General features: G+C 51.4%; 18 non-coding genes across 18 annotated transcripts; all 18 read left to right on the top strand.

Moving 5' to 3' along the window:
- The first annotated feature begins 889 nt into the window (after positions 1 to 889).
- On the top strand, positions 890 to 1,009 carry LOC126330257 (5S ribosomal RNA). The gene has a single exon (XR_007562843.1). It is a non-coding gene; the product is annotated as a 5S ribosomal RNA (ribosomal RNA).
- A 1,283-nt stretch (positions 1,010 to 2,292) lies between these two features.
- LOC126330255 (5S ribosomal RNA) lies at positions 2,293 to 2,411 on the top strand. Its single transcript, XR_007562841.1, has one exon. It is a non-coding gene; the product is annotated as a 5S ribosomal RNA (ribosomal RNA).
- A 1,285-nt stretch (positions 2,412 to 3,696) lies between these two features.
- Positions 3,697 to 3,815, top strand: LOC126330254 (5S ribosomal RNA). Its single transcript, XR_007562840.1, has one exon. It is a non-coding gene; the product is annotated as a 5S ribosomal RNA (ribosomal RNA).
- A 1,285-nt stretch (positions 3,816 to 5,100) lies between these two features.
- On the top strand, positions 5,101 to 5,221 carry LOC126330259 (5S ribosomal RNA). Its single transcript, XR_007562845.1, has one exon. It is a non-coding gene; the product is annotated as a 5S ribosomal RNA (ribosomal RNA).
- Positions 5,222 to 6,509: 1,288 nt separating this feature from the next.
- On the top strand, positions 6,510 to 6,628 carry LOC126330253 (5S ribosomal RNA). Its single transcript, XR_007562839.1, has one exon. It is a non-coding gene; the product is annotated as a 5S ribosomal RNA (ribosomal RNA).
- Positions 6,629 to 7,912: 1,284 nt separating this feature from the next.
- LOC126330251 (5S ribosomal RNA) lies at positions 7,913 to 8,031 on the top strand. Its single transcript, XR_007562837.1, has one exon. It is a non-coding gene; the product is annotated as a 5S ribosomal RNA (ribosomal RNA).
- A 1,282-nt stretch (positions 8,032 to 9,313) lies between these two features.
- Positions 9,314 to 9,432, top strand: LOC126330250 (5S ribosomal RNA). Its single transcript, XR_007562836.1, has one exon. It is a non-coding gene; the product is annotated as a 5S ribosomal RNA (ribosomal RNA).
- A 1,284-nt stretch (positions 9,433 to 10,716) lies between these two features.
- Positions 10,717 to 10,835, top strand: LOC126330249 (5S ribosomal RNA). Its single transcript, XR_007562835.1, has one exon. It is a non-coding gene; the product is annotated as a 5S ribosomal RNA (ribosomal RNA).
- A 1,284-nt stretch (positions 10,836 to 12,119) lies between these two features.
- On the top strand, positions 12,120 to 12,238 carry LOC126330248 (5S ribosomal RNA). The gene has a single exon (XR_007562834.1). It is a non-coding gene; the product is annotated as a 5S ribosomal RNA (ribosomal RNA).
- Positions 12,239 to 13,522: 1,284 nt separating this feature from the next.
- LOC126330247 (5S ribosomal RNA) lies at positions 13,523 to 13,641 on the top strand. The gene has a single exon (XR_007562833.1). It is a non-coding gene; the product is annotated as a 5S ribosomal RNA (ribosomal RNA).
- A 1,284-nt stretch (positions 13,642 to 14,925) lies between these two features.
- Positions 14,926 to 15,044, top strand: LOC126330246 (5S ribosomal RNA). The gene has a single exon (XR_007562832.1). It is a non-coding gene; the product is annotated as a 5S ribosomal RNA (ribosomal RNA).
- Positions 15,045 to 16,328: 1,284 nt separating this feature from the next.
- On the top strand, positions 16,329 to 16,447 carry LOC126330245 (5S ribosomal RNA). The gene has a single exon (XR_007562831.1). It is a non-coding gene; the product is annotated as a 5S ribosomal RNA (ribosomal RNA).
- Positions 16,448 to 17,731: 1,284 nt separating this feature from the next.
- Positions 17,732 to 17,850, top strand: LOC126330244 (5S ribosomal RNA). Its single transcript, XR_007562830.1, has one exon. It is a non-coding gene; the product is annotated as a 5S ribosomal RNA (ribosomal RNA).
- Positions 17,851 to 19,134: 1,284 nt separating this feature from the next.
- Positions 19,135 to 19,253, top strand: LOC126330243 (5S ribosomal RNA). Its single transcript, XR_007562829.1, has one exon. It is a non-coding gene; the product is annotated as a 5S ribosomal RNA (ribosomal RNA).
- A 1,284-nt stretch (positions 19,254 to 20,537) lies between these two features.
- Positions 20,538 to 20,656, top strand: LOC126330242 (5S ribosomal RNA). The gene has a single exon (XR_007562828.1). It is a non-coding gene; the product is annotated as a 5S ribosomal RNA (ribosomal RNA).
- Positions 20,657 to 21,940: 1,284 nt separating this feature from the next.
- Positions 21,941 to 22,059, top strand: LOC126330239 (5S ribosomal RNA). The gene has a single exon (XR_007562826.1). It is a non-coding gene; the product is annotated as a 5S ribosomal RNA (ribosomal RNA).
- A 1,284-nt stretch (positions 22,060 to 23,343) lies between these two features.
- Positions 23,344 to 23,462, top strand: LOC126330238 (5S ribosomal RNA). Its single transcript, XR_007562825.1, has one exon. It is a non-coding gene; the product is annotated as a 5S ribosomal RNA (ribosomal RNA).
- A 1,284-nt stretch (positions 23,463 to 24,746) lies between these two features.
- On the top strand, positions 24,747 to 24,865 carry LOC126330237 (5S ribosomal RNA). Its single transcript, XR_007562824.1, has one exon. It is a non-coding gene; the product is annotated as a 5S ribosomal RNA (ribosomal RNA).
- The last annotated feature ends 934 nt before the right edge of the window (positions 24,866 to 25,799 follow it).

Genomic DNA, 25,799 nt, shown 5'->3' with positions numbered 1-25,799 from the left:
ACACTAGATCGCGTGTTTATGCTACCTTTCTCATGTGACAAAGATGCTTCCATACTGATTTTAAACTATCGTAAGGTACGATATTAAGGAACTCAGTTTGAAAAGAGTGCGCCAAGGAAGACTTCCAAAGAGTCTCTGGAAATAACAAAACAGTATGAAGTGACAGAAATGTTGTGAAATACGTCAGGGCATATTGTTTTGTAGCAGTGCACAACGGCAAATTTGTAAACAAAAATTTACCTTTCGTCGCTACAAGAGATGGATACTTTGTCGAAAAGCCTGTGTCTTGTGTGCATGTTTTCGCACCTTTCCCGCGGCACGGCGCGGCACAGAGCTGCTCTGGTAGCTCCGAACGGCCGCACACGTCGCCTCGGACACGCCGGTTCGGCCCGCGCAAATCTCGCAGATGTTCCTCGTGCTTGTGCTGTCATATGGACCGCGACCCGAGCGGCAGCGAGCGGCAGTCGAGCAAAGTCGGGACAAGTCGGGACGGAAGGTGACAGCTGATTATGCACCGTATCGAATTACGCAAATATCTAGAAGCGCGACGCGTGTCAGGCAGGTGAGAACGCTTCTCTCGGTCCAGCAGGACACCGCCACACCCCGCGCACTCCACCCGCCGCCCGGCCGCGCGCAATCCCTGCGACGGACAACAATAACAAGGTGCGTCTCCCGCGAGTGTCGGAGGCCGCACGAACCAAACGAATGACAGGAGGTGCAACGAGCAGCTGTGTTGTGCGTCTGACCCACGTGGCGGCGCGCAGCACTGCGCGTCGCCTTCGAGGTGGAAGGACGTGCTTTGCGTCAAATGTGCCACCGAAAATGGCGATTGCGTGTATTGGGAGGAGAGGCGAAGCCTTCTTGTGCCGTGCGGCTACAGTATAAGGACGCCAACGGCCCATACCATGTTGAATGCACCGGTTCTCGTCCGATCACCGAAGTTAAGCAACATCGGGCCCGGTTAGTACTTGGATGGGTGACCGCCTGGGAACACCGGGTGCTGTTGGCTCCCTCTCTTCTTTTAAATTTTATGTCACTACACCTGCCAGCCCCTCTTTTCATACAAACTGTCAGGTGCGACAAAGATGCTTCCACAAGCATTTTAAACTACTGTATTAAACGTAAGATGCGAAATTACAGTAACGAACTCAGTTTGTACAAGAATGCGCGGAGGAAGAGTGCTAGGAACTCGTTGAAAATAACGAAACACTGCGAATCGACAGATGTGCTCTTGAAATGCGTCAGAGCCTACTGTTTTGTAGGAGCGCTAAATTCCAAAAAGTAACTACATTAAAAAAAAACCTGTTCCCGTCCGACCACCGAAGATAAGCAACAGTGTTTATATTCGGATCGGCGACCGCCTGGGAACTCTGGCTGTCTTCATTCTTGCTTCTTGTCGCTACCCCTGACAGCCGTTTTTTCATGCTACCTTTCTCATGTGACAAAGATGCTTCCATACTGATTTTAAACTATCGTAAGGTACGATATTAAGGAACTCAGTTTGAAAAGAGTGCGCCAAGGAAGACTTCCAAGAGTCTCTGGAAATAACAAAACAGTATGAAGTGACAGAAATGTTGTGAAATACGTCAGGGCATATTGTTTTGTAGCAGTGCACAACGGCAAATTTGTAAACAAAAATTTACCTTTCGTCGCTACAAGAGATGGATACTTTGTCGAAAAGCCTGTGGTCTTGTGTGCATGTTTTCGCACCTTTCCGCGGCACGGCGCGGCACAGAGCTGCTCTGGTAGCTCCGAACGGCCGCACACGTCGCCTCGGACACGCCGGTTCGGCCCGCGCAAATCTCGCAGATGTTCCTCGTGCTTGTGCTGTCATATGGACCGCGACCCGAGCGGCAGCGAGCGGCAGTCGAGCAAAGTCGGGACAAGTCGGGACGGAAGGTGACAGCTGATTATGCACCGTATCGAATTACGCAAATATCTAGAAGCGCGACGCGTGTCAGGCAGGTGAGAACGCTTCTCTCGGTCCAGCAGGACACCGCCACACCCCGCGCACTCCACCCGCCGCCCGGCCGCGCGCAATCCCTGCGACGGACAACAATAACAAGGTGCGTCTCCCGCGAGTGTCGGAGGCCGCACGAACCAAACGAATGACAGGAGGTGCAACGAGCAGCTGTGTTGTGCGTCTGACCCACGTGGCGGCGCGCAGCACTGCGCGTCGCCTTCGAGGTGGAAGGACGTGCTTTGCGTCAAATGTGCCACCGAAAATGGCGATTGCGTGTATTGGGAGGAGAGGCGAAGCCTTCTTGTGCCGTGCGGCTACAGTATAAGGACGCCAACGGCCATACCATGTTGAATGCACCGGTTCTCGTCCGATCACCGAAGTTAAGCAACATCGGGCCCGGTTAGTACTTGGATGGGTGACCGCCTGGGAACACCGGGTGCTGTTGGCTCCCTCTCTTCTTTTAAATTTTATGTCACTACACCTGCCAGCCCTCTTTTCATACAAACTGTCAGGTGCGACAAAGATGCTTCCACAAGCATTTTAAACTACTGTATTAAACGTAAGATGCGGAAATTACAGTAACGAACTCAGTTTGTACAAGAAATGCGCGAGGAAGAGTGCTAGGAACTCGTTGAAAATAACGAAACACTGCGAATCGACAGATGTGCTCTTGAAATGCGTCAGAGCCTACTGTTTTGTAGGAGCGCTAAATTCCAAAAAGTAACTACATTAAAAAAAAACCTGTTCCCGTCCGACCACCGAAGATAAGCAACAGTGTTTATATTCGGATCGGCGACCGCCTGGGAACTCTGGCTGTCTTCATTTCTTGCTTTCTTGTCGCTACCCCTGACAGCCGTTTTTTCATGCTACCTTTCTCATGTGACAAAGATGCTTCCATACTGATTTTAAACTATCGTAAGGTACGATATTAAGGAACTCAGTTTGAAAAGAGTGCGCCAAGGAAGACTTCCAAAGAGTCTCTGGAAATAACAAAACAGTATGAAGTGACAGAAATGTTGTGAAATACGTCAGGGCATATTGTTTTGTAGCAGTGCACAACGGCAAATTTGTAAACAAAATTTACCTTTCGTCGCTACAAGAGATGGATACTTTGTCGAAAAGCCTGTGTCTTGTGTGCATGTTTTCGCACCTTTCCGCGGCACGGCGCGGCACAGAGCTGCTCTGGTAGCTCCGAACGGCCGCACACGGTCGCCTCGGACACGCCGGTTCGGCCCGCGCAAATCTCGCAGATGTTCCTCGTGCTTGTGCTGTCATATGGACCGCGACCCGAGCGGCAGCGAGCGGCAGTCGAGCAAAGTCGGGACAAGTCGGGACGGAAGGTGACAGCTGATTATGCACCGTATCGAATTACGCAAATATCTAGAAGCGCGACGCGTGTCAGGCAGGTGAGAACGCTTCTCTCGGTCCAGCAGGACACCGCCACACCCCGCGCACTCCACCCGCCGCCCGGCCGCGCGCAATCCCTGCGACGGACAACAATAACAAGGTGCGTCTCCCGCGAGTGTCGGAGGCCGCACGAACCAAACGAATGACAGGAGGTGCAACGAGCAGCTGTGTTGTGCGTCTGACCCACGTGGCGGCGCGCAGCACTGCGCGTCGCCTTCGAGGTGGAAGGACGTGCTTTGCGTCAAATGTGCCACCGAAAATGGCGATTGCGTGTATTGGGAGGAGAGGCGAAGCCTTCTTGTGCCGTGCGGCTACAGTATAAGGACGCCAACGGCCATACCATGTTGAATGCACCGGTTCTCGTCCGATCACCGAAGTTAAGCAACATCGGGCCCGGTTAGTACTTGGATGGGTGACCGCCTGGGAACACCGGGTGCTGTTGGCTCCCTCTCTTCTTTTAAATTTTATGTCACTACACCTGCCAGCCCTCTTTTCATACAAACTGTCAGGTGCGACAAAGATGCTTCCACAAGCATTTTAAACTACTGTATTAAACGTAAGATGCGAAATTACAGTAACGAACTCAGTTTGTACAAGAATGCGCGGAGGAAGAGTGCTAGGAACTCGTTGAAAATAACGAAACACTGCGAATCGACAGATGTGCTCTTGAAATGCGTCAGAGCCTACTGTTTTGTAGGAGCGCTAAATTCCAAAAAGTAACTACATTAAAAAAAAAACCTGTTCCCGTCCGACCACCGAAGATAAGCAACAGTGTTTATATTCGGATCGGCGACCGCCTGGGAACTCTGGCTGTCTTCATTTCTTGCTTTCTTGTCGCTACCCCTGACAGCCGTTTTTTCATGCTACCTTTCTCATGTGACAAAGATGCTTCCATACTGATTTTAAACTATCGTAAGGTACGATATTAAGGAACTCAGTTTGAAAAGAGTGCGCCAAGGAAGACTTCCAAAGAGTCTCTGGAAATAACAAAACAGTATGAAGTGACAGAAATGTTGTGAAATACGTCAGGGCATATTGTTTTGTAGCAGTGCACAACGGCAAATTTGTAAACAAAAATTTACCTTTCGTCGCTACAAGAGATGGATACTTTGTCGAAAAGCCTGTGTCTTGTGTGCATGTTTTCGCACCTTTCCGCGGCACGGCGCGGCACAGAGCTGCTCTGGTAGCTCCGAACGGCCGCACACGTCGCCTCGGACACGCCGGTTCGGCCCGCGCAAATCTCGCAGATGTTCCTCGTGCTTGTGCTGTCATATGGACCGCGACCCGAGCGGCAGCGAGCGGCAGTCGAGCAAAGTCGGGACAAGTCGGGACGGAAGGTGACAGCTGATTATGCACCGTATCGAATTACGCAAATATCTAGAAGCGCGACGCGTGTCAGGCAGGTGAGAACGCTTCTCTCGGTCCAGCAGGACACCGCCACACCCCGCGCACTCCACCCGCCGCCCGGCCGCGCGCAATCCCTGCGACGGACAACAATAACAAGGTGCGTCTCCCGCGAGTGTCGGAGGCCGCACGAACCAAACGAATGACAGGAGGTGCAACGAGCAGCTGTGTTGTGCGTCTGACCCACGTGGCGGCGCGCAGCACTGCGCGTCGCCTTCGAGGTGGAAGGACGTGCTTTGCGTCAAATGTGCCACCGAAAATGGCGATTGCGTGTATTGGGAGGAGAGGCGAAGCCTTCTTGTGCCGTGCGGCTACAGTATAAGGACGCCAACGGCCATACCATGTTGAATGCACCGGTTTCTCGTCCGATCACCGAAGTTAAGCAACATCGGGCCCGGTTAGTACTTGGAATGGGTGACCGCCTGGGAACACCGGGTGCTGTTGGCTCCCTCTCTTCTTTTAAATTTTATGTCACTACACCTGCCAGCCCTCTTTTCATACAAACTGTCAGGTGCGACAAAGATGCTTCCACAAGCATTTTAAACTACTGTATTAAACGTAAGATGCGAAAATTACAGTAACGAACTCAGTTTGTACAAGAATGCGCGGAGGAAGAGTGCTAGGAACTCGTTGAAAATAACGAAACACTGCGAATCGACAGATGTGCTCTTGAAATGCGTCAGAGCCTACTGTTTTGTAGGAGCGCTAAATTCCAAAAAGTAACTACATTAAAAAAAAAACCTGTTCCCGTCCGACCACCGAAGATAAGCAACAGTGTTTATATTCGGATCGGCGACCGCCTGGGAACTCTGGCTGTCTTCATTTCTTGCTTTCTTGTCGCTACCCCTGACAGCCGTTTTTTCATGCTACCTTTCTCATGTGACAAAGATGCTTCCATACTGATTTTAAACTATCGTAAGGTACGATATTAAGGAACTCAGTTTGAAAAGAGTGCGCCAAGGAAGACTTCCAAAGAGTCTCTGGAAATAACAAAACAGTATGAAGTGACAGAAATGTTGTGAAATACGTCAGGGCATATTGTTTTGTAGCAGTGCACAACGGCAAATTTGTAAACAAAAATTTACCTTTCGTCGCTACAAGAGATGGATACTTTGTCGAAAAGCCTGTGTCTTGTGTGCATGTTTTCGCACCTTTCCGCGGCACGGCGCGGCACAGAGCTGCTCTGGTAGCTCCGACGGCCGCACACGTCGCCTCGGACACGCCGGTTCGGCCCCGCGCAAATCTCGCAGATGTTCCTCGTGCTTGTGCTGTCATATGGACCGCGACCCGAGCGGGCAGCGAGCGGCAGTCGAGCAAAGTCGGGACAAGTCGGGACGGAAGGTGACAGCTGATTATGCACCGTATCGAATTACGCAAATATCTAGAAGCGCGACGCGTGTCAGGCAGGTGAGAACGCTTCTCTCGGTCCAGCAGGACACCGCCACACCCCGCGCACTCCACCCGCCGCCCGGCCGCGCGCAATCCCTGCGACGGACAACAATAACAAGGTGCGTCTCCCGCGAGTGTCGGAGGCCGCACGAACCAAACGAATGACAGGAGGTGCAACGAGCAGCTGTGTTGTGCGGTCTGACCCACGTGGCGGCGCGCAGCACTGCGCGTCGCCTTCGAGGTGGAAGGACGTGCTTTGCGTCAAATGTGCCACCGAAAATGGCGATTGCGTGTATTGGGAGGAGAGGCGAAGCCTTCTTGTGCCGTGCGGCTACAGTATAAGGACGCCAACGGCCATACCATGTTGAATGCACCGGTTCTCGTCCGATCACCGAAGTTAAGCAACATCGGGCCCGGTTAGTACTTGGATGGGTGACCGCCTGGGAACACCGGGTGCTGTTGGCTCCCTCTCTTCTTTTAAATTTTATGTCACTACACCTGCCAGCCCTCTTTTCATACAAACTGTCAGGTGCGACAAAGATGCTTCCACAAGCATTTTAAACTACTGTATTAAACGTAAGATGCGAAATTACAGTAATGAACTCAGTTTGTACAAGAATGCGCGGAGGAAGAGTGCTAGGAACTCGTTGAAAATAACGAAACACTGCGAATCGACAGATGTGCTCTTGAAATGCGTCAGAGCCTACTGTTTTGTAGGAGCGCTAAATTCCAAAAAGTAACTACATTAAAAAAAAACCTGTTCCCGTCCGACCACCGAAGATAAGCAACAGTGTTTATATTCGGATCGGCGACCGCCTGGGAACTCTGGCTGTCTTCATTTCTTGCTTTCTTGTCGCTACCCCTGACAGCCGTTTTTTCATGCTACCTTTCTCATGTGACAAAGATGCTTCCATACTGATTTTAAACTATCGTAAGGTACGATATTAAGGAACTCAGTTTGAAAAGAGTGCGCCAAGGAAGACTTCCAAAGAGTCTCTGGAAATAACAAAACAGTATGAAGTGACAGAAATGTTGTGAATACGTCAGGGCATATTGTTTTGTAGCAGTGCACAACGGCAAATTTGTAAACAAAAATTTACCTTTCGTCGCTACAAGAGATGGATACTTTGTCGAAAAGCCTGTGTCTTGTGTGCATGTTTTCGCACCTTTCCGCGGCACGGCGCGGCACAGAGCTGCTCTGGTAGCTCCGAACGGCCGCACACGTCGCCTCGGACACGCCGGTTCGGCCCGCGCAAATCTCGCAGATGTTCCTCGTGCTTGTGCTGTCATATGGACCGCGACCCGAGCGGCAGCGAGCGCAGTCGAGCAAAGTCGGGACAAGTCGGGACGGAAGGTGACAGCTGATTATGCACCGTATCGAATTACGCAAATATCTAGAAGCGCGACGCGTGTCAGGCAGGTGAGAACGCTTCTCTCGGTCCAGCAGGACACCGCCACACCCCGCGCACTCCACCCGCCGCCCGGCCGCGCGCAATCCCTGCGACGGACAACAATAACAAGGTGCGTCTCCCGCGAGTGTCGGAGGGCCGCACGAACCAAACGAATGACAGGAGGTGCAACGAGCAGCTGTGTTGTGCGTCTGACCCACGTGGCGGCGCGCAGCACTGCGCGTCGCCTTCGAGGTGGAAGGACGTGCTTTGCGTCCAAATGTGCCACCGAAAATGGCGATTGCGTGTATTGGGAGGAGAGGCGAAGCCTTCTTGTGCCGTGCGGCTACAGTATAAGGACGCCAACGGCCATACCATGTTGAATGCACCGGTTCTCGTCCGATCACCGAAGTTAAGCAACATCGGGCCCGGTTAGTACTTGGATGGGTGACCGCCTGGGAACACCGGGTGCTGTTGGCTCCCTCTCTTCTTTAAATTTTATGTCACTACACCTGCCAGCCCTCTTTTCATACAAACTGTCAGGTGCGACAAAGATGCTTCCACAAGCATTTTAAACTACTGTATTAAACGTAAGATGCGAAATTACAGTAATGAACTCAGTTTGTACAAGAATGCGCGGAGGAAGAGTGCTAGGAACTCGTTGAAAATAACGAAACACTGCGAATCGACAGATGTGCTCTTGAAATGCGTCAGAGCCTACTGTTTTGTAGGAGCGCTAAATTCAAAAAGTAACTACATTAAAAAAAAACCTGTTCCCGTCCGACCACCGAAGATAAGCAACAGTGTTTATATTCGGATCGGCGACCGCCTGGGAACTCTGGCTGTCTTCATTTCTTGCTTTCTTGTCGCTACCCCTGACAGCCGTTTTTTCATGCTACCTTTCTCATGTGACAAAGATGCTTCCATACTGATTTTAAACTATCGTAAGGTACGATATTAAGGAACTCAGTTTGAAAAGAGTGCGCCAAGGAAGACTTCCAAAGAGTCTCTGGAAATAACAAAACAGTATGAAGTGACAGAAATGTTGTGAAATACGTCAGGGCATATTGTTTTGTAGCAGTGCACAACGGCAAATTTGTAAACAAAAATTTACCTTTCGTCGCTACAAGAGATGGATACTTTGTCGAAAAGCCTGTGTCTTGTGTGCATGTTTTCGCACCTTTCCGCGGCACGGCGCGGCACAGAGCTGCTCTGGTAGCTCCGAACGGCCGCACACGTCGCCTCGGACACGCCGGTTCGGCCCGCGCAAATCTCGCAGATGTTCCTCGTGCTTGTGCTGTCATATGGACCGCGACCCGAGCGGCAGCGAGCGGCAGTCGAGCAAAGTCGGGACAAGTCGGGACGGAAGGTGACAGCTGATTATGCACCGTATCGAATTACGCAAATATCTAGAAGCGCGACGCGTGTCAGGCAGGTGAGAACGCTTCTCTCGGTCCAGCAGGACACCGCCACACCCCGCGCACTCCACCCGCCGCCCGGCCGCGCGCAATCCCTGCGACGGACAACAATAACAAGGTGCGTCTCCCGCGAGTGTCGGAGGCCGCACGAACCAAACGAATGACAGGAGGTGCAACGAGCAGCTGTGTTGTGCGTCTGACCCACGTGGCGGCGCGCAGCACTGCGCGTCGCCTTCGAGGTGGAAGGACGTGCTTTGCGTCAAATGTGCCACCGAAAATGGCGATTGCGTGTATTGGGAGGAGAGGCGAAGCCTTCTTGTGCCGTGCGGCTACAGTATAAGGACGCCAACGGCCATACCATGTTGAATGCACCGGTTCTCGTCCGATCACCGAAGTTAAGCAACATCGGGCCCGGTTAGTACTTGGATGGGTGACCGCCTGGGAACACCGGGTGCTGTTGGCTCCCTCTCTTCTTTTAAATTTTATGTCACTACACCTGCCAGCCCTCTTTTCATACAAACTGTCAGGTGCGACAAAGATGCTTCCACAAGCATTTTAAACTACTGTATTAAACGTAAGATGCGAAATTACAGTAACGAACTCAGTTTGTACAAGAATGCGCGGAGGAAGAGTGCTAGGAACTCGTTGAAAATAACGAAACACTGCGAATCGACAGATGTGCTCTTGAAATGCGTCAGAGCCTACTGTTTTGTAGGAGCGCTAAATTCCAAAAAGTAACTACATTAAAAAAAAACCTGTTCCCGTCCGACCACCGAAGATAAGCAACAGTGTTTATATTCGGATCGGCGACCGCCTGGGAACTCTGGCTGTCTTCATTTCTTGCTTTCTTGTCGCTACCCCTGACAGCCGTTTTTTCATGCTACCTTTCTCATGTGACAAAGATGCTTCCATACTGATTTTAAACTATCGTAAGGTACGATATTAAGGAACTCAGTTTGAAAAGAGTGCGCCAAGGAAGACTTCCAAAGAGTCTCTGGAAATAACAAAACAGTATGAAGTGACAGAAATGTTGTGAAATACGTCAGGGCATATTGTTTTGTAGCAGTGCACAACGGCAAATTTGTAAACAAAAATTTACCTTTCGTCGCTACAAGAGATGGATACTTTGTCGAAAAGCCTGTGTCTTGTGTGCATGTTTTCGCACCTTTCCGCGGCACGGCGCGGCACAGAGCTGCTCTGGTAGCTCCGAACGGCCGCACACGTCGCCTCGGACACGCCGGTTCGGCCCGCGCAAATCTCGCAGATGTTCCTCGTGCTTGTGCTGTCATATGGACCGCGACCCGAGCGGCAGCGAGCGGCAGTCGAGCAAAGTCGGGACAAGTCGGGACGGAAGGTGACAGCTGATTATGCACCGTATCGAATTACGCAAATATCTAGAAGCGCGACGCGTGTCAGGCAGGTGAGAACGCTTCTCTCGGTCCAGCAGGACACCGCCACACCCCGCGCACTCCACCCGCCGCCCGGCCGCGCGCAATCCCTGCGACGGACAACAATAACAAGGTGCGTCTCCCGCGAGTGTCGGAGGCCGCACGAACCAAACGAATGACAGGAGGTGCAACGAGCAGCTGTGTTGTGCGTCTGACCCACGTGGCGGCGCGCAGCACTGCGCGTCGCCTTCGAGGTGGAAGGACGTGCTTTGCGTCAAATGTGCCACCGAAAATGGCGATTGCGTGTATTGGGAGGAGAGGCGAAGCCTTCTTGTGCCGTGCGGCTACAGTATAAGGACGCCAACGGCCATACCATGTTGAATGCACCGGTTCTCGTCCGATCACCGAAGTTAAGCAACATCGGGCCCGGTTAGTACTTGGATGGGTGACCGCCTGGGAACACCGGGTGCTGTTGGCTCCCTCTCTTCTTTTAAATTTTATGTCACTACACCTGCCAGCCCTCTTTTCATACAAACTGTCAGGTGCGACAAAGATGCTTCCACAAGCATTTTAAACTACTGTATTAAACGTAAGATGCGAAATTACAGTAACGAACTCAGTTTGTACAAGAATGCGCGGAGGAAGAGTGCTAGGAACTCGTTGAAAATAACGAAACACTGCGAATCGACAGATGTGCTCTTGAAATGCGTCAGAGCCTACTGTTTTGTAGGAGCGCTAAATTCCAAAAAGTAACTACATTAAAAAAAAACCTGTTCCCGTCCGACCACCGAAGATAAGCAACAGTGTTTATATTCGGATCGGCGACCGCCTGGGAACTCTGGCTGTCTTCATTTCTTGCTTTCTTGTCGCTACCCCTGACAGCCGTTTTTTCATGCTACCTTTCTCATGTGACAAAGATGCTTCCATACTGATTTTAAACTATCGTAAGGTACGATATTAAGGAACTCAGTTTGAAAAGAGTGCGCCAAGGAAGACTTCCAAAGAGTCTCTGGAAATAACAAAACAGTATGAAGTGACAGAAATGTTGTGAAATACGTCAGGGCATATTGTTTTGTAGCAGTGCACAACGGCAAATTTGTAAACAAAAATTTACCTTTCGTCGCTACAAGAGATGGATACTTTGTCGAAAAGCCTGTGTCTTGTGTGCATGTTTTCGCACCTTTCCGCGGCACGGCGCGGCACAGAGCTGCTCTGGTAGCTCCGAACGGCCGCACACGTCGCCTCGGACACGCCGGTTCGGCCCGCGCAAATCTCGCAGATGTTCCTCGTGCTTGTGCTGTCATATGGACCGCGACCCGAGCGGCAGCGAGCGGCAGTCGAGCAAAGTCGGGACAAGTCGGGACGGAAGGTGACAGCTGATTATGCACCGTATCGAATTACGCAAATATCTAGAAGCGCGACGCGTGTCAGGCAGGTGAGAACGCTTCTCTCGGTCCAGCAGGACACCGCCACACCCCGCGCACTCCACCCGCCGCCCGGCCGCGCGCAATCCCTGCGACGGACAACAATAACAAGGTGCGTCTCCCGCGAGTGTCGGAGGCCGCACGAACCAAACGAATGACAGGAGGTGCAACGAGCAGCTGTGTTGTGCGTCTGACCCACGTGGCGGCGCGCAGCACTGCGCGTCGCCTTCGAGGTGGAAGGACGTGCTTTGCGTCAAATGTGCCACCGAAAATGGCGATTGCGTGTATTGGGAGGAGAGGCGAAGCCTTCTTGTGCCGTGCGGCTACAGTATAAGGACGCCAACGGCCATACCATGTTGAATGCACCGGTTCTCGTCCGATCACCGAAGTTAAGCAACATCGGGCCCGGTTAGTACTTGGATGGGTGACCGCCTGGGAACACCGGGTGCTGTTGGCTCCCTCTCTTCTTTTAAATTTTATGTCACTACACCTGCCAGCCCTCTTTTCATACAAACTGTCAGGTGCGACAAAGATGCTTCCACAAGCATTTTAAACTACTGTATTAAACGTAAGATGCGAAATTACAGTAACGAACTCAGTTTGTACAAGAATGCGCGGAGGAAGAGTGCTAGGAACTCGTTGAAAATAACGAAACACTGCGAATCGACAGATGTGCTCTTGAAATGCGTCAGAGCCTACTGTTTTGTAGGAGCGCTAAATTCCAAAAAGTAACTACATTAAAAAAAAACCTGTTCCCGTCCGACCACCGAAGATAAGCAACAGTGTTTATATTCGGATCGGCGACCGCCTGGGAACTCTGGCTGTCTTCATTTCTTGCTTTCTTGTCGCTACCCCTGACAGCCGTTTTTTCATGCTACCTTTCTCATGTGACAAAGATGCTTCCATACTGATTTTAAACTATCGTAAGGTACGATATTAAGGAACTCAGTTTGAAAAGAGTGCGCCAAGGAAGACTTCCAAAGAGTCTCTGGAAATAACAAAACAGTATGAAGTGACAGAAATGTTGTGAAATACGTCAGGGCATATTGTTTTGTAGCAGTGCACAACGGCAAATTTGTAAACAAAAATTTACCTTTCGTCGCTACAAGAGATGGATACTTTGTCGAAAAGCCTGTGTCTTGTGTGCATGTTTTCGCACCTTTCCGCGGCACGGCGCGGCACAGAGCTGCTCTGGTAGCTCCGAACGGCCGCACACGTCGCCTCGGACACGCCGGTTCGGCCCGCGCAAATCTCGCAGATGTTCCTCGTGCTTGTGCTGTCATATGGACCGCGACCCGAGCGGCAGCGAGCGGCAGTCGAGCAAAGTCGGGACAAGTCGGGACGGAAGGTGACAGCTGATTATGCACCGTATCGAATTACGCAAATATCTAGAAGCGCGACGCGTGTCAGGCAGGTGAGAACGCTTCTCTCGGTCCAGCAGGACACCGCCACACCCCGCGCACTCCACCCGCCGCCCGGCCGCGCGCAATCCCTGCGACGGACAACAATAACAAGGTGCGTCTCCCGCGAGTGTCGGAGGCCGCACGAACCAAACGAATGACAGGAGGTGCAACGAGCAGCTGTGTTGTGCGTCTGACCCACGTGGCGGCGCGCAGCACTGCGCGTCGCCTTCGAGGTGGAAGGACGTGCTTTGCGTCAAATGTGCCACCGAAAATGGCGATTGCGTGTATTGGGAGGAGAGGCGAAGCCTTCTTGTGCCGTGCGGCTACAGTATAAGGACGCCAACGGCCATACCATGTTGAATGCACCGGTTCTCGTCCGATCACCGAAGTTAAGCAACATCGGGCCCGGTTAGTACTTGGATGGGTGACCGCCTGGGAACACCGGGTGCTGTTGGCTCCCTCTCTTCTTTTAAATTTTATGTCACTACACCTGCCAGCCCTCTTTTCATACAAACTGTCAGGTGCGACAAAGATGCTTCCACAAGCATTTTAAACTACTGTATTAAACGTAAGATGCGAAATTACAGTAACGAACTCAGTTTGTACAAGAATGCGCGGAGGAAGAGTGCTAGGAACTCGTTGAAAATAACGAAACACTGCGAATCGACAGATGTGCTCTTGAAATGCGTCAGAGCCTACTGTTTTGTAGGAGCGCTAAATTCCAAAAAGTAACTACATTAAAAAAAAACCTGTTCCCGTCCGACCACCGAAGATAAGCAACAGTGTTTATATTCGGATCGGCGACCGCCTGGGAACTCTGGCTGTCTTCATTTCTTGCTTTCTTGTCGCTACCCCTGACAGCCGTTTTTTCATGCTACCTTTCTCATGTGACAAAGATGCTTCCATACTGATTTTAAACTATCGTAAGGTACGATATTAAGGAACTCAGTTTGAAAAGAGTGCGCCAAGGAAGACTTCCAAAGAGTCTCTGGAAATAACAAAACAGTATGAAGTGACAGAAATGTTGTGAAATACGTCAGGGCATATTGTTTTGTAGCAGTGCACAACGGCAAATTTGTAAACAAAAATTTACCTTTCGTCGCTACAAGAGATGGATACTTTGTCGAAAAGCCTGTGTCTTGTGTGCATGTTTTCGCACCTTTCCGCGGCACGGCGCGGCACAGAGCTGCTCTGGTAGCTCCGAACGGCCGCACACGTCGCCTCGGACACGCCGGTTCGGCCCGCGCAAATCTCGCAGATGTTCCTCGTGCTTGTGCTGTCATATGGACCGCGACCCGAGCGGCAGCGAGCGGCAGTCGAGCAAAGTCGGGACAAGTCGGGACGGAAGGTGACAGCTGATTATGCACCGTATCGAATTACGCAAATATCTAGAAGCGCGACGCGTGTCAGGCAGGTGAGAACGCTTCTCTCGGTCCAGCAGGACACCGCCACACCCCGCGCACTCCACCCGCCGCCCGGCCGCGCGCAATCCCTGCGACGGACAACAATAACAAGGTGCGTCTCCCGCGAGTGTCGGAGGCCGCACGAACCAAACGAATGACAGGAGGTGCAACGAGCAGCTGTGTTGTGCGTCTGACCCACGTGGCGGCGCGCAGCACTGCGCGTCGCCTTCGAGGTGGAAGGACGTGCTTTGCGTCAAATGTGCCACCGAAAATGGCGATTGCGTGTATTGGGAGGAGAGGCGAAGCCTTCTTGTGCCGTGCGGCTACAGTATAAGGACGCCAACGGCCATACCATGTTGAATGCACCGGTTCTCGTCCGATCACCGAAGTTAAGCAACATCGGGCCCGGTTAGTACTTGGATGGGTGACCGCCTGGGAACACCGGGTGCTGTTGGCTCCCTCTCTTCTTTTAAATTTTATGTCACTACACCTGCCAGCCCTCTTTTCATACAAACTGTCAGGTGCGACAAAGATGCTTCCACAAGCATTTTAAACTACTGTATTAAACGTAAGATGCGAAATTACAGTAACGAACTCAGTTTGTACAAGAATGCGCGGAGGAAGAGTGCTAGGAACTCGTTGAAAATAACGAAACACTGCGAATCGACAGATGTGCTCTTGAAATGCGTCAGAGCCTACTGTTTTGTAGGAGCGCTAAATTCCAAAAAGTAACTACATTAAAAAAAAACCTGTTCCCGTCCGACCACCGAAGATAAGCAACAGTGTTTATATTCGGATCGGCGACCGCCTGGGAACTCTGGCTGTCTTCATTTCTTGCTTTCTTGTCGCTACCCCTGACAGCCGTTTTTTCATGCTACCTTTCTCATGTGACAAAGATGCTTCCATACTGATTTTAAACTATCGTAAGGTACGATATTAAGGAACTCAGTTTGAAAAGAGTGCGCCAAGGAAGACTTCCAAAGAGTCTCTGGAAATAACAAAACAGTATGAAGTGACAGAAATGTTGTGAAATACGTCAGGGCATATTGTTTTGTAGCAGTGCACAACGGCAAATTTGTAAACAAAAATTTACCTTTCGTCGCTACAAGAGATGGATACTTTGTCGAAAAGCCTGTGTCTTGTGTGCATGTTTTCGCACCTTTCCGCGGCACGGCGCGGCACAGAGCTGCTCTGGTAGCTCCGAACGGCCGCACACGTCGCCTCGGACACGCCGGTTCGGCCCGCGCAAATCTCGCAGATGTTCCTCGTGCTTGTGCTGTCATATGGACCGCGACCCGAGCGGCAGCGAGCGGCAGTCGAGCAAAGTCGGGACAAGTCGGGACGGAAGGTGACAGCTGATTATGCACCGTATCGAATTACGCAAATATCTAGAAGCGCGACGCGTGTCAGGCAGGTGAGAACGCTTCTCTCGGTCCAGCAGGACACCGCCACACCCCGCGCACTCCACCCGCCGCCCGGCCGCGCGCAATCCCTGCGACGGACAACAATAACAAGGTGCGTCTCCCGCGAGTGTCGGAGGCCGCACGAACCAAACGAATGACAGGAGGTGCAACGAGCAGCTGTGTTGTGCGTCTGACCCACGTGGCGGCGCGCAGCACTGCGCGTCGCCTTCGAGGTGGAAGGACGTGCTTTGCGTCAAATGTGCCACCGAAAATGGCGATTGCGTGTATTGGGAGGAGAGGCGAAGCCTTCTTGTGCCGTGCGGCTACAGTATAAGGACGCCAACGGCCATACCATGTTGAATGCACCGGTTCTCGTCCGATCACCGAAGTTAAGCAACATCGGGCCCGGTTAGTACTTGGATGGGTGACCGCCTGGGAACACCGGGTGCTGTTGGCTCCCTCTCTTCTTTTAAATTTTATGTCACTACACCTGCCAGCCCTCTTTTCATACAAACTGTCAGGTGCGACAAAGATGCTTCCACAAGCATTTTAAACTACTGTATTAAACGTAAGATGCGAAATTACAGTAACGAACTCAGTTTGTACAAGAATGCGCGGAGGAAGAGTGCTAGGAACTCGTTGAAAATAACGAAACACTGCGAATCGACAGATGTGCTCTTGAAATGCGTCAGAGCCTACTGTTTTGTAGGAGCGCTAAATTCCAAAAAGTAACTACATTAAAAAAAAACCTGTTCCCGTCCGACCACCGAAGATAAGCAACAGTGTTTATATTCGGATCGGCGACCGCCTGGGAACTCTGGCTGTCTTCATTTCTTGCTTTCTTGTCGCTACCCCTGACAGCCGTTTTTTCATGCTACCTTTCTCATGTGACAAAGATGCTTCCATACTGATTTTAAACTATCGTAAGGTACGATATTAAGGAACTCAGTTTGAAAAGAGTGCGCCAAGGAAGACTTCCAAAGAGTCTCTGGAAATAACAAAACAGTATGAAGTGACAGAAATGTTGTGAAATACGTCAGGGCATATTGTTTTGTAGCAGTGCACAACGGCAAATTTGTAAACAAAAATTTACCTTTCGTCGCTACAAGAGATGGATACTTTGTCGAAAAGCCTGTGTCTTGTGTGCATGTTTTCGCACCTTTCCGCGGCACGGCGCGGCACAGAGCTGCTCTGGTAGCTCCGAACGGCCGCACACGTCGCCTCGGACACGCCGGTTCGGCCCGCGCAAATCTCGCAGATGTTCCTCGTGCTTGTGCTGTCATATGGACCGCGACCCGAGCGGCAGCGAGCGGCAGTCGAGCAAAGTCGGGACAAGTCGGGACGGAAGGTGACAGCTGATTATGCACCGTATCGAATTACGCAAATATCTAGAAGCGCGACGCGTGTCAGGCAGGTGAGAACGCTTCTCTCGGTCCAGCAGGACACCGCCACACCCCGCGCACTCCACCCGCCGCCCGGCCGCGCGCAATCCCTGCGACGGACAACAATAACAAGGTGCGTCTCCCGCGAGTGTCGGAGGCCGCACGAACCAAACGAATGACAGGAGGTGCAACGAGCAGCTGTGTTGTGCGTCTGACCCACGTGGCGGCGCGCAGCACTGCGCGTCGCCTTCGAGGTGGAAGGACGTGCTTTGCGTCAAATGTGCCACCGAAAATGGCGATTGCGTGTATTGGGAGGAGAGGCGAAGCCTTCTTGTGCCGTGCGGCTACAGTATAAGGACGCCAACGGCCATACCATGTTGAATGCACCGGTTCTCGTCCGATCACCGAAGTTAAGCAACATCGGGCCCGGTTAGTACTTGGATGGGTGACCGCCTGGGAACACCGGGTGCTGTTGGCTCCCTCTCTTCTTTTAAATTTTATGTCACTACACCTGCCAGCCCTCTTTTCATACAAACTGTCAGGTGCGACAAAGATGCTTCCACAAGCATTTTAAACTACTGTATTAAACGTAAGATGCGAAATTACAGTAACGAACTCAGTTTGTACAAGAATGCGCGGAGGAAGAGTGCTAGGAACTCGTTGAAAATAACGAAACACTGCGAATCGACAGATGTGCTCTTGAAATGCGTCAGAGCCTACTGTTTTGTAGGAGCGCTAAATTCCAAAAAGTAACTACATTAAAAAAAAACCTGTTCCCGTCCGACCACCGAAGATAAGCAACAGTGTTTATATTCGGATCGGCGACCGCCTGGGAACTCTGGCTGTCTTCATTTCTTGCTTTCTTGTCGCTACCCCTGACAGCCGTTTTTTCATGCTACCTTTCTCATGTGACAAAGATGCTTCCATACTGATTTTAAACTATCGTAAGGTACGATATTAAGGAACTCAGTTTGAAAAGAGTGCGCCAAGGAAGACTTCCAAAGAGTCTCTGGAAATAACAAAACAGTATGAAGTGACAGAAATGTTGTGAAATACGTCAGGGCATATTGTTTTGTAGCAGTGCACAACGGCAAATTTGTAAACAAAAATTTACCTTTCGTCGCTACAAGAGATGGATACTTTGTCGAAAAGCCTGTGTCTTGTGTGCATGTTTTCGCACCTTTCCGCGGCACGGCGCGGCACAGAGCTGCTCTGGTAGCTCCGAACGGCCGCACACGTCGCCTCGGACACGCCGGTTCGGCCCGCGCAAATCTCGCAGATGTTCCTCGTGCTTGTGCTGTCATATGGACCGCGACCCGAGCGGCAGCGAGCGGCAGTCGAGCAAAGTCGGGACAAGTCGGGACGGAAGGTGACAGCTGATTATGCACCGTATCGAATTACGCAAATATCTAGAAGCGCGACGCGTGTCAGGCAGGTGAGAACGCTTCTCTCGGTCCAGCAGGACACCGCCACACCCCGCGCACTCCACCCGCCGCCCGGCCGCGCGCAATCCCTGCGACGGACAACAATAACAAGGTGCGTCTCCCGCGAGTGTCGGAGGCCGCACGAACCAAACGAATGACAGGAGGTGCAACGAGCAGCTGTGTTGTGCGTCTGACCCACGTGGCGGCGCGCAGCACTGCGCGTCGCCTTCGAGGTGGAAGGACGTGCTTTGCGTCAAATGTGCCACCGAAAATGGCGATTGCGTGTATTGGGAGGAGAGGCGAAGCCTTCTTGTGCCGTGCGGCTACAGTATAAGCACGCCAACGGCCATACCATGTTGAATGCACCGGTTCTCGTCCGATCACCGAAGTTAAGCAACATCGGGCCCGGTTAGTACTTGGATGGGTGACCGCCTGGGAACACCGGGTGCTGTTGGCTCCCTCTCTTCTTTTAAATTTTATGTCACTACACCTGCCAGCCCTCTTTTCATACAAACTGTCAGGTGCGACAAAGATGCTTCCACAAGCATTTTAAACTACTGTATTAAACGTAAGATGCGAAATTACAGTAATGAACTCAGTTTGTACAAGAATGCGCGGAGGAAGAGTGCTAGGAACTCGTTGAAAATAACGAAACACTGCGAATCGACAGATGTGCTCTTGAAATGCGTCAGAGCCTACTGTTTTGTAGGAGCGCTAAATTCCAAAAAGTAACTACATTAAAAAAAAACCTGTTCCCGTCCGACCACCGAAGATAAGCAACAGTGTTTATATTCGGATCGGCGACCGCCTGGGAACTCTGGCTGTCTTCATTTCTTGCTTTCTTGTCGCTACCCCTGACAGCCGTTTTTTCATGCTACCTTTCTCATGTGACAAAGATGCTTCCATACTGATTTTAAACTATCGTAAGGTACGATATTAAGGAACTCAGTTTGAAAAGAGTGCGCCAAGGAAGACTTCCAAAGAGTCTCTGGAAATAACAAAACAGTATGAAGTGACAGAAATGTTGTGAAATACGTCAGGGCATATTGTTTTGTAGCAGTGCACAACGGCAAATTTGTAAACAAAAATTTACCTTTCGTCGCTACAAGAGATGGATACTTTGTCGAAAAGCCTGTGTCTTGTGTGCATGTTTTCGCACCTTTCCGCGGCACGGCGCGGCACAGAGCTGCTCTGGTAGCTCCGAACGGCCGCACACGTCGCCTCGGACACGCCGGTTCGGCCCGCGCAAATCTCGCAGATGTTCCTCGTGCTTGTGCTGTCATATGGACCGCGACCCGAGCGGCAGCGAGCGGCAGTCGAGCAAAGTCGGGACAAGTCGGGACGGAAGGTGACAGCTGATTATGCACCGTATCGAATTACGCAAATATCTAGAAGCGCGACGCGTGTCAGGCAGGTGAGAACGCTTCTCTCGGTCCAGCAGGACACCGCCACACCCCGCGCACTCCACCCGCCGCCCGGCCGCGCGCAATCCCTGCGACGGACAACAATAACAAGGTGCGTCTCCCGCGAGTGTCGGAGGCCGCACGAACCAAACGAATGACAGGAGGTGCAACGAGCAGCTGTGTTGTGCGTCTGACCCACGTGGCGGCGCGCAGCACTGCGCGTCGCCTTCGAGGTGGAAGGACGTGCTTTGCGTCAAATGTGCCACCGAAAATGGCGATTGCGTGTATTGGGAGGAGAGGCGAAGCCTTCTTGTGCCGTGCGGCTACAGTATAAGGACGCCAACGGCCATACCATGTTGAATGCACCGGTTCTCGTCCGATCACCGAAGTTAAGCAACATCGGGCCCGGTTAGTACTTGGATGGGTGACCGCCTGGGAACACCGGGTGCTGTTGGCTCCCTCTCTTCTTTTAAATTTTATGTCACTACACCTGCCAGCCCTCTTTTCATACAAACTGTCAGGTGCGACAAAGATGCTTCCACAAGCATTTTAAACTACTGTATTAAACGTAAGATGCGAAATTACAGTAATGAACTCAGTTTGTACAAGAATGCGCGGAGGAAGAGTGCTAGGAACTCGTTGAAAATAACGAAACACTGCGAATCGACAGATGTGCTCTTGAAATGCGTCAGAGCCTACTGTTTTGTAGGAGCGCTAAATTCCAAAAAGTAACTACATTAAAAAAAAACCTGTTCCCGTCCGACCACCGAAGATAAGCAACAGTGTTTATATTCGGATCGGCGACCGCCTGGGAACTCTGGCTGTCTTCATTTCTTGCTTTCTTGTCGCTACCCCTGACAGCCGTTTTTTCATGCTACCTTTCTCATGTGACAAAGATGCTTCCATACTGATTTTAAACTATCGTAAGGTACGATATTAAGGAACTCAGTTTGAAAAGAGTGCGCCAAGGAAGACTTCCAAAGAGTCTCTGGAAATAACAAAACAGTATGAAGTGACAGAAATGTTGTGAAATACGTCAGGGCATATTGTTTTGTAGCAGTGCACAACGGCAAATTTGTAAACAAAAATTTACCTTTCGTCGCTACAAGAGATGGATACTTTGTCGAAAAGCCTGTGTCTTGTGTGCATGTTTTCGCACCTTTCCGCGGCACGGCGCGGCACAGAGCTGCTCTGGTAGCTCCGAACGGCCGCACACGTCGCCTCGGACACGCCGGTTCGGCCCGCGCAAATCTCGCAGATGTTCCTCGTGCTTGTGCTGTCATATGGACCGCGACCCGAGCGGCAGCGAGCGGCAGTCGAGCAAAGTCGGGACAAGTCGGGACGGAAGGTGACAGCTGATTATGCACCGTATCGAATTACGCAAATATCTAGAAGCGCGACGCGTGTCAGGCAGGTGAGAACGCTTCTCTCGGTCCAGCAGGACACCGCCACACCCCGCGCACTCCACCCGCCGCCCGGCCGCGCGCAATCCCTGCGACGGACAACAATAACAAGGTGCGTCTCCCGCGAGTGTCGGAGGCCGCACGAACCAAACGAATGACAGGAGGTGCAACGAGCAGCTGTGTTGTGCGTCTGACCCACGTGGCGGCGCGCAGCACTGCGCGTCGCCTTCGAGGTGGAAGGACGTGCTTTGCGTCAAATGTGCCACCGAAAATGGCGATTGCGTGTATTGGGAGGAGAGGCGAAGCCTTCTTGTGCCGTGCGGCTACAGTATAAGGACGCCAACGGCCATACCATGTTGAATGCACCGGTTCTCGTCCGATCACCGAAGTTAAGCAACATCGGGCCCGGTTAGTACTTGGATGGGTGACCGCCTGGGAACACCGGGTGCTGTTGGCTCCCTCTCTTCTTTTAAATTTTATGTCACTACACCTGCCAGCCCTCTTTTCATACAAACTGTCAGGTGCGACAAAGATGCTTCCACAAGCATTTTAAACTACTGTATTAAACGTAAGATGCGAAATTACAGTAACGAACTCAGTTTGTACAAGAATGCGCGGAGGAAGAGTGCTAGGAACTCGTTGAAAATAACGAAACACTGCGAATCGACAGATGTGCTCTTGAAATGCGTCAGAGCCTACTGTTTTGTAGGAGCGCTAAATTCCAAAAAGTAACTACATTAAAAAAAAACCTGTTCCCGTCCGACCACCGAAGATAAGCAACAGTGTTTATATTCGGATCGGCGACCGCCTGGGAACTCTGGCTGTCTTCATTTCTTGCTTTCTTGTCGCTACCCCTGACAGCCGTTTTTTCATGCTACCTTTCTCATGTGACAAAGATGCTTCCATACTGATTTTAAACTATCGTAAGGTACGATATTAAGGAACTCAGTTTGAAAAGAGTGCGCCAAGGAAGACTTCCAAAGAGTCTCTGGAAATAACAAAACAGTATGAAGTGACAGAAATGTTGTGAAATACGTCAGGGCATATTGTTTTGTAGCAGTGCACAACGGCAAATTTGTAAACAAAAATTTACCTTTCGTCGCTACAAGAGATGGATACTTTGTCGAAAAGCCTGTGTCTTGTGTGCATGTTTTCGCACCTTTCCGCGGCACGGCGCGGCACAGAGCTGCTCTGGTAGCTCCGAACGGCCGCACACGTCGCCTCGGACACGCCGGTTCGGCCCGCGCAAATCTCGCAGATGTTCCTCGTGCTTGTGCTGTCATATGGACCGCGACCCGAGCGGCAGCGAGCGGCAGTCGAGCAAAGTCGGGACAAGTCGGGACGGAAGGTGACAGCTGATTATGCACCGTATCGAATTACGCAAATATCTAGAAGCGCGACGCGTGTCAGGCAGGTGAGAACGCTTCTCTCGGTCCAGCAGGACACCGCCACACCCCGCGCACTCCACCCGCCGCCCGGCCGCGCGCAATCCCTGCGACGGACAACAATAACAAGGTGCGTCTCCCGCGAGTGTCGGAGGCCGCACGAACCAAACGAATGACAGGAGGTGCAACGAGCAGCTGTGTTGTGCGTCTGACCCACGTGGCGGCGCGCAGCACTGCGCGTCGCCTTCGAGGTGGAAGGACGTGCTTTGCGTCAAATGTGCCACCGAAAATGGCGATTGCGTGTATTGGGAGGAGAGGCGAAGCCTTCTTGTGCCGTGCGGCTACAGTATAAGGACGCCAACGGCCATACCATGTTGAATGCACCGGTTCTCGTCCGATCACCGAAGTTAAGCAACATCGGGCCCGGTTAGTACTTGGATGGGTGACCGCCTGGGAACACCGGGTGCTGTTGGCTCCCTCTCTTCTTTTAAATTTTATGTCACTACACCTGCCAGCCCTCTTTTCATACAAACTGTCAGGTGCGACAAAGATGCTTCCACAAGCATTTTAAACTACTGTATTAAACGTAAGATGCGAAATTACAGTAACGAACTCAGTTTGTACAAGAATGCGCGGAGGAAGAGTGCTAGGAACTCGTTGAAAATAACGAAACACTGCGAATCGACAGATGTGCTCTTGAAATGCGTCAGAGCCTACTGTTTTGTAGGAGCGCTAAATTCCAAAAAGTAACTACATTAAAAAAAAACCTGTTCCCGTCCGACCACCGAAGATAAGCAACAGTGTTTATATTCGGATCGGCGACCGCCTGGGAACTCTGGCTGTCTTCATTTCTTGCTTTCTTGTCGCTACCCCTGACAGCCGTTTTTTCATGCTACCTTTCTCATGTGACAAAGATGCTTCCATACTGATTTTAAACTATCGTAAGGTACGATATTAAGGAACTCAGTTTGAAAAGAGTGCGCCAAGGAAGACTTCCAAAGAGTCTCTGGAAATAACAAAACAGTATGAAGTGACAGAAATGTTGTGAAATACGTCAGGGCATATTGTTTTGTAGCAGTGCACAACGGCAAATTTGTAAACAAAAATTTACCTTTCGTCGCTACAAGAGATGGATACTTTGTCGAAAAGCCTGTGTCTTGTGTGCATGTTTTCGCACCTTTCCGCGGCACGGCGCGGCACAGAGCTGCTCTGGTAGCTCCGAACGGCCGCACACGTCGCCTCGGACACGCCGGTTCGGCCCGCGCAAATCTCGCAGATGTTCCTCGTGCTTGTGCTGTCATATGGACCGCGACCCGAGCGGCAGCGAGCGGCAGTCGAGCAAAGTCGGGACAAGTCGGGACGGAAGGTGACAGCCGATTATGCACCGTATCGAATTACGCAAATATCTAGAAGCGCGACGCGTGTCAGGCAGGTGAGAACGCTTCTCTCGGTCCAGCAGGACACCGCCACACCCCGCGCACTCCACCCGCCGCCCGGCCGCGCGCAATCCCTGCGACGGACAACAATAACAAGGTGCGTCTCCCGCGAGTGTCGGAGGCCGCACGAACCAAACGAATGACAGGAGGTGCAACGAGCAGCTGTGTTGTGCGTCTGACCCACGTGGCGGCGCGCAGCACTGCGCGTCGCCTTCGAGGTGGAAGGACGTGCTTTGCGTCAAATGTGCCACCGAAAATGGCGATTGCGTGTATTGGGAGGAGAGGCGAAGCCTTCTTGTGCCGTGCGGCTACAGTATAAGGACGCCAACGGCCATACCATGTTGAATGCACCGGTTCTCGTCCGATCACCGAAGTTAAGCAACATCGGGCCCGGTTAGTACTTGGATGGGTGACCGCCTGGGAACACCGGGTGCTGTTGGCTCCCTCTCTTCTTTTAAATTTTATGTCACTACACCTGCCAGCCCTCTTTTCATACAAACTGTCAGGTGCGACAAAGATGCTTCCACAAGCATTTTAAACTACTGTATTAAACGTAAGATGCGAAATTACAGTAATGAACTCAGTTTGTACAAGAATGCGCGGAGGAAGAGTGCTAGGAACTCGTTGAAAATAACGAAACACTGCGAATCGACAGATGTGCTCTTGAAATGCGTCAGAGCCTACTGTTTTGTAGGAGCGCTAAATTCCAAAAAGTAACTACATTAAAAAAAAACCTGTTCCCGTCCGACCACCGAAGATAAGCAACAGTGTTTATATTCGGATCGGCGACCGCCTGGGAACTCTGGCTGTCTTCATTTCTTGCTTTCTTGTCGCTACCCCTGACAGCCGTTTTTTCATGCTACCTTTCTCATGTGACAAAGATGCTTCCATACTGATTTTAAACTATCGTAAGGTACGATATTAAGGAACTCAGTTTGAAAAGAGTGCGCCAAGGAAGACTTCCAAAGAGTCTCTGGAAATAACAAAACAGTATGAAGTGACAGAAATGTTGTGAAATACGTCAGGGCATATTGTTTTGTAGCAGTGCACAACGGCAAATTTGTAAACAAAAATTTACCTTTCGTCGCTACAAGAGATGGATACTTTGTCGAAAAGCCTGTGTCTTGTGTGCATGTTTTCGCACCTTTCCGCGGCACGGCGCGGCACAGAGCTGCTCTGGTAGCTCCGAACGGCCGCACACGTCGCCTCGGACACGCCGGTTCGGCCCGCGCAAATCTCGCAGATGTTCCTCGTGCTTGTGCTGTCATATGGACCGCGACCCGAGCGGCAGCGAGCGGCAGTCGAGCAAAGTCGGGACAAGTCGGGACGGAAGGTGACAGCTGATTATGCACCGTATCGAATTACGCAAATATCTA

This window comes from Schistocerca gregaria, unplaced genomic scaffold, assembly GCF_023897955.1.
Source record: "Schistocerca gregaria isolate iqSchGreg1 unplaced genomic scaffold, iqSchGreg1.2 ptg001274l, whole genome shotgun sequence".
In the NCBI taxonomy this organism is placed as follows: domain Eukaryota; kingdom Metazoa; phylum Arthropoda; class Insecta; order Orthoptera; family Acrididae; genus Schistocerca; species Schistocerca gregaria.
Note: the sequence above shows the minus strand (reverse complement) of the source record. Positions and strands in the feature narration are given on the sequence as shown.